We start from the raw sequence: 16,330 nt of genomic DNA on the forward strand, positions 1-16,330 counted from the left end.
TTGAATGTTTAGTTGGGAGAGAGACAAAAGGCTGTGAGCTGTAATTTTAAAGGTGTTTCTAGATTTCCACATTGCTCAAATAGAGTAGTTTTGTAGTGGAGGCCCTCAGTTGAGCGGACACCCATTAGGTATTAGGGCCTGCTGGCTGCTCAGAGACCACTAGATGGCGATGGCACTTTACTAATGAGATCAGCCTCCAAGGAGAAGGACCATGGTGCATAATGGCACATTGCTTAAGTAGTATATGTAGCTTTACAGTAATACCAGAGGACAGCAGAGCCATTTAAATGATGAGAAACTCTAATGTGAAGAGGAGATGCTACTGTGCAGCAAGGCAGGAGCATGGTTAGAGGTTAATGATGGCATACCAGCCTGGATTACCAGCCATGAATAGAGGTAGGGGGATAAACAGGTCTGTAATTGCTGCCTGTCATTCTGGCTCTGAAATAGACTCAGAGGGAAGTCTTTACTCTGAGGCTGCACAAACAAACATACAGGCGGAGAGTTTCAGCAGCTACACGCTCACTTTTATCAGCATTTTACTCCTCATCATACTATAGTGTTGCATTACACAGTGATAAAACCAGTCTGAGCATTTCATTCTGAAGGGTCTCTCCTCTTCTTATGCTGTAGTGGCTCCTGACATTTAAATCTGTCTATTCTGCAAGTCTATTCATGACATCTTTGTCACCCTTTTCTCCAGGCAGCGATGGAACAACTACTTTCACTTAAGTAGACGTGTTAATATACAGTGTAGAAATACTCTGTTACAAGTAAAAGTTTTTTTACTTAAGTAAACATACAGAAATATTAGTATGAAATATATATATTTAAAATACCAAAAGTAGTACTCATTCTGCAGAGCAGCCCATTTCAGAATAATATATATTTCATATATTATTAATGCTTTAATATGCACATGTGGAACTAATTTAAATTAATTGAATTACTTTATATACTGCTGGGTAACTTAATCTGTAATAATACATTATAATATATTAGTAAATTATTTTTGTATTCATAATTGGAATCTTCAAAATAATTAGTAACAAAAATCTGTGGCACTAAATTTATGGAGCATTTGCCTCCAAAAGTATAAAGCATCTTATAATGGAAATACTAAAGCAAAGTACAAGTACCTCATGAGTAAATATACATTCAACTTTGGTCACAGGTTGTGTATTGTGCTACAGAGAGTGATGCTGCCTTTTCACATTGTTTCATATGAAGGCCAGGACAGAAAGTTACCAGAACTCCCAATAAAATGCAAAGAGTAAAAAAAGATTATAAAAGATATGAATATGAATATAGAAATATGAACTTAATTTGTGGAGCAGCAGCAGCAGCAACACGTTTTTTTCTTAGTTAATATCATGTTACACATCCCAGGACTCCTCAGATTTATCTTGTGACGCCTTAGGGGGGTCTCGACCCCCAGGCTGGGAACCAATGCTTTAAAACACTCATACATCAGTTGCGTTTATGGAACATATGGTGCACGTGTTACGCCTTTGACTAGTAGCACAACCACAGAACAAGCACAGATTTGGGGTTGGGGGGTGGTAATAGGTGGGCTGGCTGAGCTCACCACAAAATTATATATAGACTTCCTGCACCCTCACTTGAAAACCCACCAGCACGCACTCCTGGAGCTGCAGCAGGCGAGGATGAGAGTCAGACTTTGAAAAAAAAAGCGGGGTGATTCCCATACCCATGACCACTTCAAACGGCAGGCATATAGTTGGGTTTTTGCAGTGAAATGAGGCTGCTGTTTGGTGTCTGTGTCACAAAAACATACACCCCACTGTCTCTCTCTGGAAAAAACATGTTCATAAGCTACTGCGTTTTGAACCTCAGCAGATCACTGCACAAATCAAACAGATTCACTCAAAGTCATTTGATAAAGTCCCTGCTGTCCTCACACTGGATCGCACACATCCTCTGCTAGAGTTGCATTTATCACAATAGGCTCCGTTTAACTTGAATCATCCGTCAGCCTCAGTCCAGGCACCTGTTTGGTATCTATGACTTCCACCTCTCCATCACCTCCAGATGGCTTCATAGGGAATATTGCTGAGTCAAGAGGAGGGGGAGGGGGCACTAAGGCTATTTCGACTGAAAATGCTTTTGCACCTGACAGGTAAATAGGCAGATATCCTTCAATCCGCTTTCGCTGCCCGCTGTGATCTACCCACCTAGGCTATGCGCGGTGATGCCCAGAGGAGAAGGGAGGAGGAGGAGGAGGAGGAGGAGGAGCGGGGTCTCCAAACCTGCCCACCTCTCTCCTCCCTCCGTCACCGGCACCGCGACAGACACCGCTGCTGGCCTATCGCACCCGAGCCGGACCCCCTCCCTCCCTCCCTCCCCTGTGCCCTGCCCACCCCGGCGGTCTCTTCTCCAGCCCTGCCAGAGCCAATCCGCGACTGGGTGTAAGTAGGGCAAGCCGCTTCCTGGTTCTCAGAAAGAAGGAGCAGGGACTCGGAGTGGGCCAGCGGAGGCGTCAGACAGGGGGGTCAGAGCAGCCCAGAGAGCCGGCGGTCTGCACAGAGAGGAGGCGAGAGGACCAAGGAGGAGAGAAAAAAAAAACAAACAAACGCCGACGCACGATTTGGCGAAGAATAAAACCTCTCCGGGCGTCGAGCTGAGGACTGCAGGAGCGGTGACCCCCGGCGGAGAGGAAAAGACTAGAGCCGGGAGGATAAAAAGAAGAAGAAGAAGTAGAAGAAGTAGGCAGGGTGGGTCTGAATAATCCAGGAAGTGCGGAGGCCGGTCAGGTGGGAGGCGACGAGCCCAGACAGGTGACACACCGGCGCGCAGGTAACTGCTTCACCTGACCGCTGTCGATTTGACACACCTGTAAGTTAAATCTGATTTATGTGACATGTCTGTTTGCCATGACAGCACCGGCTCGTCTCAACCTATAGCCTCCCCCCTTCCTCCCTCCCTCCCTCCCTCCCGGTTCTGATCGGGGTCACGGGAGGACAATCCACGTCACGGGTATTCGGTAACTCCCGTCGACATTTATTCCCCCTTATAATGCAGCCAGGGCGCGTTTCGGCTTAGCTTTTAAATGCATGAAACGCAACCTGCGTGGTTGTATGCGTGTTTTTTGTTTTTTGTTTTTTTGGAGCAGGTGCTGCAGCCGCTGTTTAATACGTGCGTCTGTGCGCGACGTCCAGGTGAGAGAGAGAGAGGGAGAGATGGCGGGGTCGGCGGGTACATTTCTGGAGACTCGGCTGCTAATTATAGCCGAGAACACCGGCTGACATCCAAAACCTAACCTGCTCTCACGCACATCACCTGCCTCTCTGCTGCTCATGGGCACGCAGAGCTGTGGATCTATTGGATTGAGCCTCTTGCACCTAAATGATTTTCATCCAGTGGTCCGTTTATCATCATTATCATCATCATCACTCTCCCCATGGCACAGTCAGTGTTTTATTTTAATCCTGCCACTATCCTGTGTTACAATAGGATGTGCTCAGGCTGTGAATGTTAGGTTGAGGCTCCTGCCTACCTCATGGGTGTGGAGGGCTGTCATGCCAGTGGGCTTTTGTGTGTCAGTACAGAGGTAGATGTGTTGCTGACTCGCCCCTCTGACAGACCGGCCTAACAAGCTCAACTGGCTTGGGTTTGGTTTCCCAGTCTTGGGCACAGCCTGTTTGGTTAAATCTTTAGCCGTGCATGCAGGTAGTTAATGCCTTATGCCCGCTAGACTCAGGTGTTGTTGCAGCTTTTTTGGCTCACCTTTCTGTCTGTGGGGCTCGAGTGGGAGGCTGGCACATCGTCCACAGGCCTCGGTTCGCGGCGAGCTTGTGCCTGTAGAGAAGAGAAGTTTGGAAGAGAGAAAGCATTTTGTTTTCTGTTTGTCTCCATGTTTTCTTCCCTGTGTGCCCTGCCTCGTGTGAGTGGACATCAATAATGCTCTGTCACTCTGGGATGGTTCACCCACATATGAAAGGGATTTGAAATAAATTCTTAATGCCAGCTCTGTTCGCCCTAACTTCATCTGCAACGTAATTAGACATCTGTGCTTCATCCCTTGTTCCTGCCGTCCTGACATGACCTGCTCCCTGCTCTGCTTTCTACAGGCCTGCTCGTCGTAGCTGGTATCTCCGTTTCCCCCTGACACCTCGACATTTAGTCTGAATCTGCAGTGCAGACGCACTCTCCACGTCCTCGCCTGCATTTGATAAATATTTTTTGGAGAGCTGTAGAAATCATAAAAATGTGTGTTCTCATGTCACTTCTGCACAGTATGCTGTTAATCACATTCATAGGAAAGAGATGTGTCTTTGTGTTTGTGTGTGTGTGTGTGTGTGTGTGTGTGTGTGTGTGTGTGTGTGTGTGTGTGTGTGTGTGTGTGTGTGTGTGGGCTTTCCCAACCATACTGACTGATGGAAGTCAAAGTCAAAGTAGGAAGCGGTTGGTTTCTATCGGCATCTTTTTTTTTTCCCTGCTCTTTTACAGGAACCCCCCACTCCACCCCATATTACATCTGGTGCATCATGTGATGTGCATGTGTGTGTGTGTGTGTTTAGTCACACGCACTGTAACCTATTTTACAAAAGAAAAAAAAAACCCATGTGCCTCAGTTAGTCAGCACTTTATGTTTTCCTTATCTTTTCATCACGTCCCCCATCGTTGTTCACATACTGGTTGAAGGCCTGACTCATAGCCCCCCTTTGGGATGAATAAAGCTCAAATTAAATCAGCTTAATTTTTTCATACTCCCATGCCTTTTCCCTCAGGTATATGACCTTTTCCTGACCTCTGAGGAAAGAACCAAAAGAGGAGGGGGACGAGCGAGAGGCAGAAGAAAGCAGGCACCCATCTTCTCCTGGGTTTATGGACTGGAGGTAGGAATCACGACACACATCACCATGTGTAACTACCATAAGTGCCAGCGTCAGTCCCTCTTGCTTTCAAACACACTTTTATTTATGCAGTCAGACATTTTGGTTAGTGCCCTGTTTTCTCAAAAGATCTGAGCCCACTGACGTACATTGGGGCAAAGATTATCGTAAAAGTTCACCATCCTTCGCACGAAAGTTGTTGGTACGAAGTGCCGTCGACACTTTGTAAGGCAAAGGTGTTAATAGCTGTTCCAAATGGCCACGCTCGAAGGTGGGGCACAAAGCCAGCTGTGAAGGAGAGAACCGACATGTGATGTCTTGAATAAGTAGAGATAATGATGCTCGCTGGTGCACTTTTTCATTTTCGGTCTCTTATGGAAGGCATTCACGGTGTTGCTCTCACTTTAACGCAACACTTGAAAACTGACAAGAGTAACTGAACTGAGAACAGTTCAAACCCCCAAAACCCTACTTTGTCACCTCAACAGCCGAGCAGTGTCTGCATGAGGTGGGCACGGCTGTCAGATTTCAGGAAGCTACAATAAGTCTTGGACACTTAATACTGACATTTGTTTAAATAATGCTGATGTCTTAAAGATACAAAATGTGATGTTATTCTACTAGACTTCCTTAAACATCACAAATTCATGCTTGTTATCAAATACATTTTTTTTCTCAAAGGTTTATGTAATATTCATGGTAATTAACTCACCCATTGAAGCTGAAAACTGTGACTTTGTGTACATTCAAACTACAGCAAAGACAACAGAGTATCTAGTGTCACATTTGAGAAGTTGTTGCACCTTGTTGTTGCTGTGCAGTAAAAAGGATCAATGATAATGTGAATATAATATACAGTTAACATGTCAGGCGTGTTTTCAACCAGACCAAACAAACCCAATCAACATTTCAATGATATAAACAGCATTTGTAACCACATTAAATATGCTGTTTTTATTGTTGCAACATACACCATCATACTCCTTCATTTAAGTAAAACATCACAGATTTCAGCTTTAAAACAACAGCAAACCTGCCCTCATCCCCTCCCACACCAAGCTGCACACACACAGCGTCATAGACGAGAACAAGTGAAAGCAAAATTCCTTAATGACTCTTAGCTGTATTAAGAAGGGCTCGGTTAATTTCCCTGATACGAATCATTCAGAACAGCTAAATTTGTATCCGTTTATTCAGCCTGTCGCACATTTTTTGCTCCTCTGCCACAGTTTACACCACAAACACATTGTTGTGAGGGACCAGAGCTCACTGAACACTGGTTTTCATAGGATATCCTCTAAAAAATATGAGCTGAATAAAGTGGTCAAGCAGTTGAATATTTTATAGGCAACCTGGAAGTTAACTCCTCTGGAGTTTGTTGGCCCCAGACGCCCTATAGCTGCAAGTTGGCTTGTAAAGATGGTTCAGGAATGACGCCAAAAATAAACTCTTGTGTTTCAAACCGGCTTATGATATTTATAGGTTTTGGGTACGCGAGTACAACAAAATAATGCTGCTTCTGAGAAGCTTTTAAAGCTTTATTGATATCAGTACAAGAGCATTGTTAGGCTACACCACACTGTACAGCAGCTAACAGCTACTTTAGCTTCAGGCTAATGTTATGCTAGCTAATTTAAAAACCTGCCATCAAAAGTTTGTTGTGCTAGCCCAAAGCTACATTTCTGATTTATGTAGGGGACATGACAGCTTAATATAGAGCAAATGTATTGGTTTGGTTAATTAATAATTAATAATGCTGTAGTATTTTTCATGTGCAGACTTGTTTTCAGGCTTTTAATACCAACCGAGAAACTAAGGCTCAATACAGTAAATTTAACTCCAGGTTTTAAGACTTGAAACTGAACCACAGACCTACCGTCTACAACAGCAAACCAAGCAAGAAATAATTTTTTGTTAATATTCCTGTCTTTAAATCATCATTAACTTGCTGAGAACAGAAACCAGTCAGGCAGATTTCATTGGTGTTTGGGATAGAGCCAAACAAAATGTATGTACAATAGTACAAAGAGCATCTCCAACCACACTTAATGCTCCATTTTTAGTGTTTTAACACACTGCAGCAGATAGGTAGATAGACTGATTTAGTAATGATATATTATTGAAAAAATTAAAAAGTATTTCAACTGTAAAACGATTACAAGTGAGTCATGGCCCTCTTTTTGATTACTGCTGAACGTCGTTGGAAGAAACATACAAATGTCTTTCCTGCTAAACTAAATCTTTAAATACTTAAACAGAAATTTCCAATATATGAATGACAGTGTATCATGTTTGAATACAAGAACTCATATGTTACATATAGTCATCGGCAGGCGCATTTGATCTTTAAGTCGAGTTTTAATTTGTTTGTGCCTTCAGTGTGTGTGTGTGTGTGGTGGGAAAGTTGGTGTGACAAATCATGTGACATTGGGTTTGCTGGAGTATGACTGGTGACAACCGTGTGTGTGTGTGAACTGGTGGGTAGGGGAAGAGATATTAAGTGGTCTGTTAGGCGAGACACACACACACACACACACACACACTCACACACACATGTATATAGACACATATATATACATGCATGCACACAGTTCCAGGAAATGCTTTAATTAGGGCATGTGAGCCTAAATTCCCCCTTTTCAGACATGGGTCTTTCAGTTTCATACAAACCGGCTGAGTGGGAGGAAGGTGGGGAGCGAGAGTCACAACGAAGTGAAGTGAAGAAGTAAAGGTTTTCTCTCTTTGCCTTTTAATATTTGAAGGTGTCTCACCCTTTTTCTCAGGTCTTCTTCTTGTCTACTTTGCCCCCCGCACCCCCGTGACAACCTTCAATCCGAGAAAATCTCTTGGTTCCATCGTCTTACTTTACTTACTGAGTTTTGTTCATATGAAAAACACTGAAATTTTACACCTGCTGCTGTATCACCCAAGCAAGAAATGGGGCTTTGCTTGTCATGACGAGTCTATTTCGGTCAATGGTTTATTTCGGTCAATGGTTTATTTTCATGAAGCAGTGATTATTTCACTGTTGTAACACATTAGTTTTATGATTGGAAGTCCTGTTTATTTAAAATTGAGCATAAACCATGACCATGCACCTTTGACCTTTTGTACAAAGGCTTACCATATATGGCGGTTGCTTCCCCACATTGAGGCAATAGTCACCCCCTGTGTAGTCACAGGGGGTGACTACACGGTGTCCGTAATCCAGCCTGCTGCTACTACAGTTGAGTCTTGCCCCCACTCGATCTGTGTCAATAGAGGAAGTTCTGTATCTGCCATTTCCTCTTTTCAGTCATGAGTTTCTGTAGCATTTGACAGCCCTCCCTCGCTCTCGACCACCAGCCTCGCAGCCCACGCCGCCCAGCGTTAACCAATTGACAGGTGGCCGTGACTCTTCTTCTTCTTGTAAAGAGTCGGAAGACAGAGGAAAAAACAGGCTTGAGAAAAAGTGATCATGATTCAGCTCTTCTAGTAACAGTGAAATTGTTTCAGTGCACATTGAGCGGGCGGTTATCATAAATAGGTACAGCGAGACAACAGTTCAGGGAAAGTGAGAATAAACACCCAAACACGAGCAGGCGGTGGGAGTCATCACTGCTGAAACTGACCCCTTTCATCTGTGACATTCAAAGGCCTCCAAAAGGCTGTTCACCATCTGTTTTGGAAAAGTAAAATGACTGTCGTTAATATTTCCAAAACAAGCTTTATTATTGTTGCAGAAAGGACACCCCATGAATCATCAATTGATCATATTTTAAATATCTTTTTGGACCAGACATCTTTGATAAAACCACATTCATCAATTCCTTCCATTCTCCCTTAAGACACGCTCAGTAAATAGCCATCATTCAGACTGTGAAAGAGAAAATTATTGTTTTTATGAGATGCCCATCAGGAAAAGGAGTTGGTTTAACCTCATGTCTGTTGTTGTGCACTAGTCAGCTGGACCACGAGTGAAGTCCTGCCCTGAAATGATTCTGAAGTTCTGATAAAAATCCATGGATTGTAGTTACAGTAAAAGCAGTCTCCTGTTTGTCCCCTCCTTGTATGACTACCATGCCGATAAGCTGATTTGTCAGGAAGGTGACATATCTTTCTGGCATGTCCTCTAATTCATTTCTTCTCTCTCTTCTCTTTTTTTGCTTGTTTTCTGTGTTTAGTTTGCCTTCGATTTATCTCTTCATCCGCTCTGTTGGTGGACCATCTTTACTGAGACACAGGAAGAGGAAATTGATCAGGATCAGTTAGTTTTGCGACATTTCTCTCTTTTTGTGTTTGTATAGATATGTGTGTGTGTGTCTTTTGCAATATCTTCTTCTAAAATGGGAGGTCATTTGTGTGGGAGAGCAGTAGTACTTGGGACCCTCCCAGTGATGTGGCAACTTAATTCAATCGACAGACACAACATGTGCACAGCAACATTATTACAGTTAGTGTACGTTAACACAAACTCTTATCAGCAGATGGTGCAGAGTAAGAAGTTTAGTTCAAAAACAGATTCAGTTATCTTCTGCAGCCTCCATCATATTTTACTCTGGTTGAAGACGTTTTCACTTCAGTACATTGTTTTTCCTTTTATTTGTTCTTTGCCTGGATCTACTCCACAGGCAGATTTAAATAAACTACACATTGAGAAGCTATGTACATCGCAATGTAAATACACACCATTTCTTTTACCTCATCTCCAAACTCGGCCCCTTCTACCCATTTCAGAAGCCATCCTGATACCCAACCGAGGGTCAAATAATAAGAAGAAACTTAATATTCTAGGAGACATATCTTCCAAACATCTCCAGATTTACTCACACACACACATTCATGCTCCCACAGAAATCTACATCCACATATGTTCATAGATTTACAGTCTGTGTGGCGAAAAAACCTAACATAACCTTTTTTTTCGCTCTATAGCTACTTTTGTGAAGCTTAACATTTAAAATATTTAGAGTAGTAGATTCAGTTTTGCAGCTGCAGCTTGTGGCACTATTGTGTTAGACTGCATTGTGTTGTTACATGGTTTATCTAGTCCCAGCGGACAAAATAAAAGAGCAGCCTTATGTAACATTCTAAGCATCTCAAAGGGATTCATAGTCATTTGTAATTATAGAACCACTGAATTAGATCTTCTTCTTTTACGAATGACTTAATTCCTTTTTATTTAAATTTCAAATCAAGTATTCAGAAAAACTGAAAATGACAACATATCAGAATATAAAAAGTACTTCTACTATATAATTATATAGTTATGGATGCAAAGTTAACATTGTTTATACATTTCAAATAAATAAGAAAAAAATTAAAACAAAAAATTCTAAAATTACAAAATCTTTGCTATATATATATATATATATATATAATTTAAAAAAAATCTGGCCCTTAATATCACCCCACATACACAGCTAGTGTTTGCACATTTCTAATATTTCACTGTATTGTTTTTCCTGTCTAAAAAGCTGGATGTTCCTCCATGGCCACTTTTTTAGTTTTACAACTTCATTCAACTTGTAAAACAGATAAGCATAAATAAATTTGAAAATATAAGTTATTTATTATTGTCATTGGTTTCTTAGTACAGATTTTGATATTTGCATTTCAGCACATGGCTGAAAAGGAACTTTAATATTGCCAATCAACATTTCTACTGCACCCAATATACTTTAAAAACTATGTAATTAAGAGGTGTGTATATTCAAAGGAGTAATCTTTTTTTACTCTCCATGTAAATGCTCAGTGTAAAATAACTTATATAAATAAAATAACCCCGAGTTCCAGCAGCTGGTGCTCTGCTCCATGATTTACAGCTACATCGTTCATTCATACCACGGACCGACATGTTCAAACACCCATGCTGACTTACAGCAAGTATGCTGATAAATTACTGTACGTTTGACTGTAATGATACTTAATCACACTTTCATTGTTTTCACTGCAGTTTTTCATCTGCAGCATTAATCATTTTGCACTCGGAGGAAACGTTCATCAACTCAAATGAGCTCATCAAATATATATCAACGTCATTAAAACCGCATGTACAGTAATAAAGTTTCTCTCCTGCTCTTGCATATTAATTGACGCAAGGTGCAGTATATGACTCGCCCACACGCCTTGGTGCTCCAATGTTCACACACACACACACTCAGTTGAGGAGTGTTTGAGGGTAGAAACTGCTGACCAGATAAAGAGCTAAGAGAGGGAGAGTAAGGTGTGAAACCACTCTGTCAGCATGCCTTCTCTCTCACATCTGTACATGTTCTCCATCTTATGGTGAAACTCCCTTTTAGTGATGCTAATGATAGAGGAGGCTGCTACCACCCCCCCTCCTCCCACACACACACACACACACACACACACACAAACACCTGCGAGGACTCTTGCTACTTCCTGTGGCGTCGTGCATGTGTTCACCTCTTGCTCGATCTCACTGTTTATCTGCCAGTCGTCATGTCACTGCTCCTCTCCCTTCTCTTTTTCTGTCTCCCCCTTCCTCTCCCCTTGTAACTTAACTCTGTCTACTCTTGTTTCATGTCTCCTTGCTAACACAGATTGTTCAAGGCCGGGACTAGATTTTCCTGTCTTAACCTCCCCTCTTCTCCACTTTATCTTTTAGAGTATCTCTACACCCACTCCCCCCTTCACTCACTCTCATGTGTTTCTCCTCCCCCATACGCTCCTTTTTCTTGTGTGATTTCTAAGAACATGTGTGTTTTTAGAAAACATACCTCCCTCATGTTCCTTTTTGTTGTCTCTTCTCAAATCTCGTACCGTTTTCCTCTTTCCAACCTCAGATTGATTTCTTTTCCTGCTTGTGCTTGCTCCTCCTTTCACGGCGGCAAACGTGGCAGAAATGTTGCACATGACGCTCATTTCAGAAAAATGTAAGCAGTGAAAATCCACTGATATATAATATATTGTTTCATTTTTATAAGGTGTTCACATAGACTCTCCTCAGAATCAAAAAGTTAAGAAGAAATAGATTTATATAGTAAAAAAATTGCAATAAATTGTAGAAAAAATCAAAAGCAAAAAATTTGCCCAATCCACTCAATGTATTTTTTTTTTTTTTTTTAAACTTCTGTAAATTCTGTGGAAACATACCAAGGTGCTAAAATTTTTCAAAAAAGTGTTTATTCTATTGATGACTTGCAAAATTATCAATGCATTGTATTGTAACCTGAGGCGGTATATCGTGTAAATCGTGCTAAATTCTGCATTATCTGTTTTTAAAGGCTAATTTATGAAGAAATAACATTGTTCTCTGCTGCTGTTTAAGCTGGCTGAAATACCTACCACTTTCTTAAAATTGTCTTGTGGGCAGATATCCCATTAAAAGCCCCAATATTTGTCCACAAATTATTCTTAGATACAAAAGTGTTGTTTAGAATTATTGGAAAATTTGATGTCAGCATCAAGTCAATTTCTGTTGAAAGACTATGTTAATTATATCAACTTCAGGCTAGAAGTTGGTGAATTTTACGGGACAGAGTGTATATGTGCACCCAAATGTCTTGTCCCATGTGTTGATAAGCTGATAATCCTCCAGCAGATGTACATTGGTGTTCAGGGCTGGCATGCAAACTGTCTGCTGTTATAGCTCACAGTGGAGTATTTGTGGTGTGGTAGGGCGAGGGGATAAGGGCCTCTGCTCTGCCAGCCAAATGAATAATGTAATGTGTTCTTGGAACTAAGACCACAATGTGCGCATGCGTCCACACATACACATACACACACACACACACACACACCATAATGCCCCAGTTACAGTAAGGACAGAGGAGGGCTTGGCTGCAGTGTCTTTCTTGAATAAAAGAGAGAATAAACTTCTGCTGAGTTACATCAGCTTGCTGGACATCTCCATTTTCCCAATTCCTCCTGAAGTCCAGTCGTGGCAGGGTGTAATCTTCTAATTATCAGGATGGTATCTCAAGTCTTGTCTTTGACAAATTCAAATGCCGATTCAAATGCTCCCTGGTTGCGTCTGTTTTTATATCTCCTGGCAGGATGCAAATGTTCAGTCTGGAGGGACGCAGGGCGGGTGGAGCTTGTGTTTTATCTCCAGGTAGAGACGAGCCATATTATTAGAAGACCTGGATTTGTCAGCTTGTCTGTAGCCACTATTCTAGTGTAGTTTTGGGCATATTTGTTGCATAAATGTAAAGGTTTTACACTCCGATAGTCCTGAGAGAGAGTGCTCTGCTGGGCTGAGTGCAGCTTTGGTTTGGCAGATGTGTGTGTACTCTCATCTCTTCTCATCCCCCCAGCTTCCTCCTCCCCTACTCTTCCACGGAGAAGGTGTCCCAGCGCCACACTCTACTCACTACCCAAAATAAGTGAGGTGTAAAGAGGGGGGAAAGGTTTGTCTTTCTTAACCCATAAAATCTGTCACACAGAGAAAAGAAGAGTAGTGAGAGGAGGACGAGTGTGTGGAGGAGAAACGGTATGAGCTTGAATCTTACTTTCCATGGGTTTTGGCTGCTTTGCTGCTCTTTTGGTGCAGTGGGCGTTTAGCATCATAATTTGTTGTATTGTGGTTATGAATAAGCTCTTAAGTGCCGGGGGTTTTATCTGAATGAAGACACTTGTAGATGTGTGTGTGTGTGTCACTGTTCATTTGCCGTACACAATGGACAGCTGCTCCTTATCTATGAGCATTTCACTGTAATTAGTACGTTTTAGAATGTATGTGAGCTGCTACAATGTTGACAAATGTATCCCCACGCAGCATTTGCTTTGGACATCTTTTTTTTTTTTTTTTAGATTGTTGCTAAATTTAGTTAAATCTGCTTTTAAAGTGTCACTCTTGCACATTTAATTTTAATGTATGACTTTGTTAAAGTTTAAGAATTATCCATATTCTTTCCCTTTAGTTATTTAAGCACTGAGAGTACTGAGAAATCCGTCACAACACATGCAATCAACTATATGTGCTCACTAACACACACACACACACACACACACACACACACACACACACACACACACACACACACACACACACACACAGTGACATACACACTCATGCACAGGCACTTTGGAAAACATCTGACATCAGAATTTATAAAAGCATTTCTCCTTCTCCCTCTCAGCCACAGTTCTCTGTGAATAGTATAAAGTCATATTTTCCCCCTTAGCGCTGGAGCCTGATATAATTGAGGTGGACTGGGAAAACTTACAGCCTTTAACGGAAAAAAAGACCCATAAAAATAATACTAACAGTTCTAGTTCCAGTCATCACACTCTCTGAGCGAGTGCAGAAGGATTTCATGATATAGACGGTGGATACTATAACTCGCTTTCTATACTGAAGAATAAATCTTTGTGTGCAGGTTTGGTTAATCCTGCTGCTGTCATTTTCCTGGCCTTCACACAAATGTGTCTTTTTTTTTTTTTTTTTAGGAGTTAAGAAGTTGTGGTAGTGGGCAGTAATGGTGGATTTAACTTTCCATTTCCTCTTCAGCGAAAACGAACCCTTGGTGGATGCTCTCTCGGATTTTTGCTTTGTTTTATGGTCTGGTCGTACAACTAAGTTGCTCTCTGTTTATGACACTTGCCGTGGCGGTTAGATGAAGGCAAAATAAGTAAAAATCTCTAAATGTTTTTGGTGTCTTTTTTTTTAAAAGCAGCAAATAAATCCTCGTTGTTAAGAGAGAGAAAGAGTGTGCACATAATGAAAGCAAGGGATGAGGAAACCGTAGAGTTGCAGAGGAGGTGTGTTCCTCTACCGTCGACATAAAGAGTGGGAGGTGAGAATAAAAAAAACAAAGAAAGAGATAAGTGGCAATTGTTGGAAGGATAACATCTTCATCTCTGGCGTTAAATGCAGAAAAAGCAAAAGACAGCAGATTTCCGAGTGATAAAATACTTTTCAGTGAGTGCTGTTTGCGGGGATGTATTTTAGCAGGACTAAGAGTGACATTAAATGACACACCTAAAGGCAGATATCAGTTATTTGACTTTAAGGTACCAAACCTTAATTGACATGAATAAACTTACAATGACAGTAATGTTTTATGATAATAGCTGATCTGAACACGTGCTTGTGAACTAATGTTTTTATTTTGTTTGTACGAGAAAATGTGTTTGTGGTATCTTCCTGTGGGCTCTTTTGACATCAGTGACAACATGTTGCAAGATTCAGCGAGTCATGCAGACATGTCCTTGGTTAGCAACAAAAAACAGAAACAAGGTGACAACGAAGGAGAAGGGGGAATATGAATCGTGCGCACTGTGTGTGTGTGTGTGTGTGTGGTTGTACATGTCATGATGTGTCAGTATTACGTGACTCACAGACGGACAGAAAATTGATGGGAATCACTGCAATTCTTGTGCATTCTTATTATTTTCCGAATACGTCTTTGTTCTAAGGAATATGCCTAAAATAACAAGCTGAAACCAGCAACCACCCATGATGTGCTTTTTTTTTTTTTCTCTCCCCTGTGCCGGAAATCTAATGTGCGTTGTTGTGTACTCCTCTTAAAACCCCTTTGTGACTCTCCTTTCTGCACTGCGTTCCCCAAACTTTCTGTTGAGTGTGTTTTAATGATTTTTTGCTTATTGAGAGCATCTCAGAAATTGGATATTTATGCATTTGCTAATTATTAGCAACAATTCTGTTATACTGTCAATGCATTTAAACAATGATTTGCTTTGATTGTGGTGCTCAAGTATGACATTCAGGACGGTTATTGTGTGCACTTGCTATGAGACGAACTGTGAACCTACAAGGTCAACAGATGCATTTACACTTTGCCCTACAGACACTCAGGCGGTGAGCTTCCAGTGGGATTTCTTGATGCTTTTTCCCACATATCATTATCCATCTGTGTATGATTTAAGTCTGCAACAAACAACTGTTGATATAATATTTTAACTGTCAATTCATCCACAGATTATTTTCTGTATTTAAACATTTCTCCATAAAATCTCAGAAAATGGTGACATCTTATGATGCCTTGTTTCATATTATTCAAAATCAGAAGATATTCAGTTTGCATTTATGTGAGACAGCAGATGATCTTCACATTTGAGAAGCTAGAACCAGAGAATTTCTGGTGTCTTTGCCTGAAAAATCAATGAGCGATTATCGAAATAGAAGCTCTAGTATGGTATAAATTTACAAACAATATGTATGTATGTGTATGTGTGGGCAAGAGACAAAGTGACCACATGCTCCTTAAGTTCCTCACTCTTCTGTATGAACAGCTGCTGGCCCAACGCATGCCACCCCTGTTGCTTCAAGTTGAAGAGAGAATTCTTACAAAAAAACCCAGTAAATATCTGTTGTCGAGGCTGTGGTGTTGTTTTAAGACAAGCAGTTGTGACGTCTATCATGTCTTGGTTTCAAAAGGACGGCTTTCTGCACCAGTTTGTCTCTGTGGTACAATGTAATATGGTTTAACTCTCATATTGCGCCTACCTGAATGTTTGTTTCTGGGTGTAATATGACTCATAATGGCAATATGATTTTGGTTCTT

General features: G+C 41.3%; 1 protein-coding gene across 4 annotated transcripts in view; it reads left to right on the plus strand.

Annotated features, from left to right (window-relative positions):
- Positions 1-16,330, plus strand: part of zbtb7b (zinc finger and BTB domain containing 7B) — a 76,361-nt gene that overhangs the window by 53,504 nt on the left and 6,527 nt on the right. The window contains exons 2-3 of one of the 4 annotated variants that reach the window (XM_070835591.1): positions 2,569-2,817; positions 4,752-4,859. The gene's annotated coding sequence lies outside the window, so the exon portion shown is untranslated. Of the gene's footprint in view, positions 1-2,429; positions 2,857-4,751; positions 4,860-16,330 lie in introns of those variants that run through there. The other 3 variants (XM_070835592.1, XM_070835590.1, XM_070835593.1) reach the window with 3 other exon arrangements.

This window comes from Pempheris klunzingeri, chromosome 8 (genome assembly GCF_042242105.1).
Source record: "Pempheris klunzingeri isolate RE-2024b chromosome 8, fPemKlu1.hap1, whole genome shotgun sequence".
In the NCBI taxonomy this organism is placed as follows: Eukaryota; Metazoa; Chordata; class Actinopteri; order Acropomatiformes; family Pempheridae; genus Pempheris; species Pempheris klunzingeri.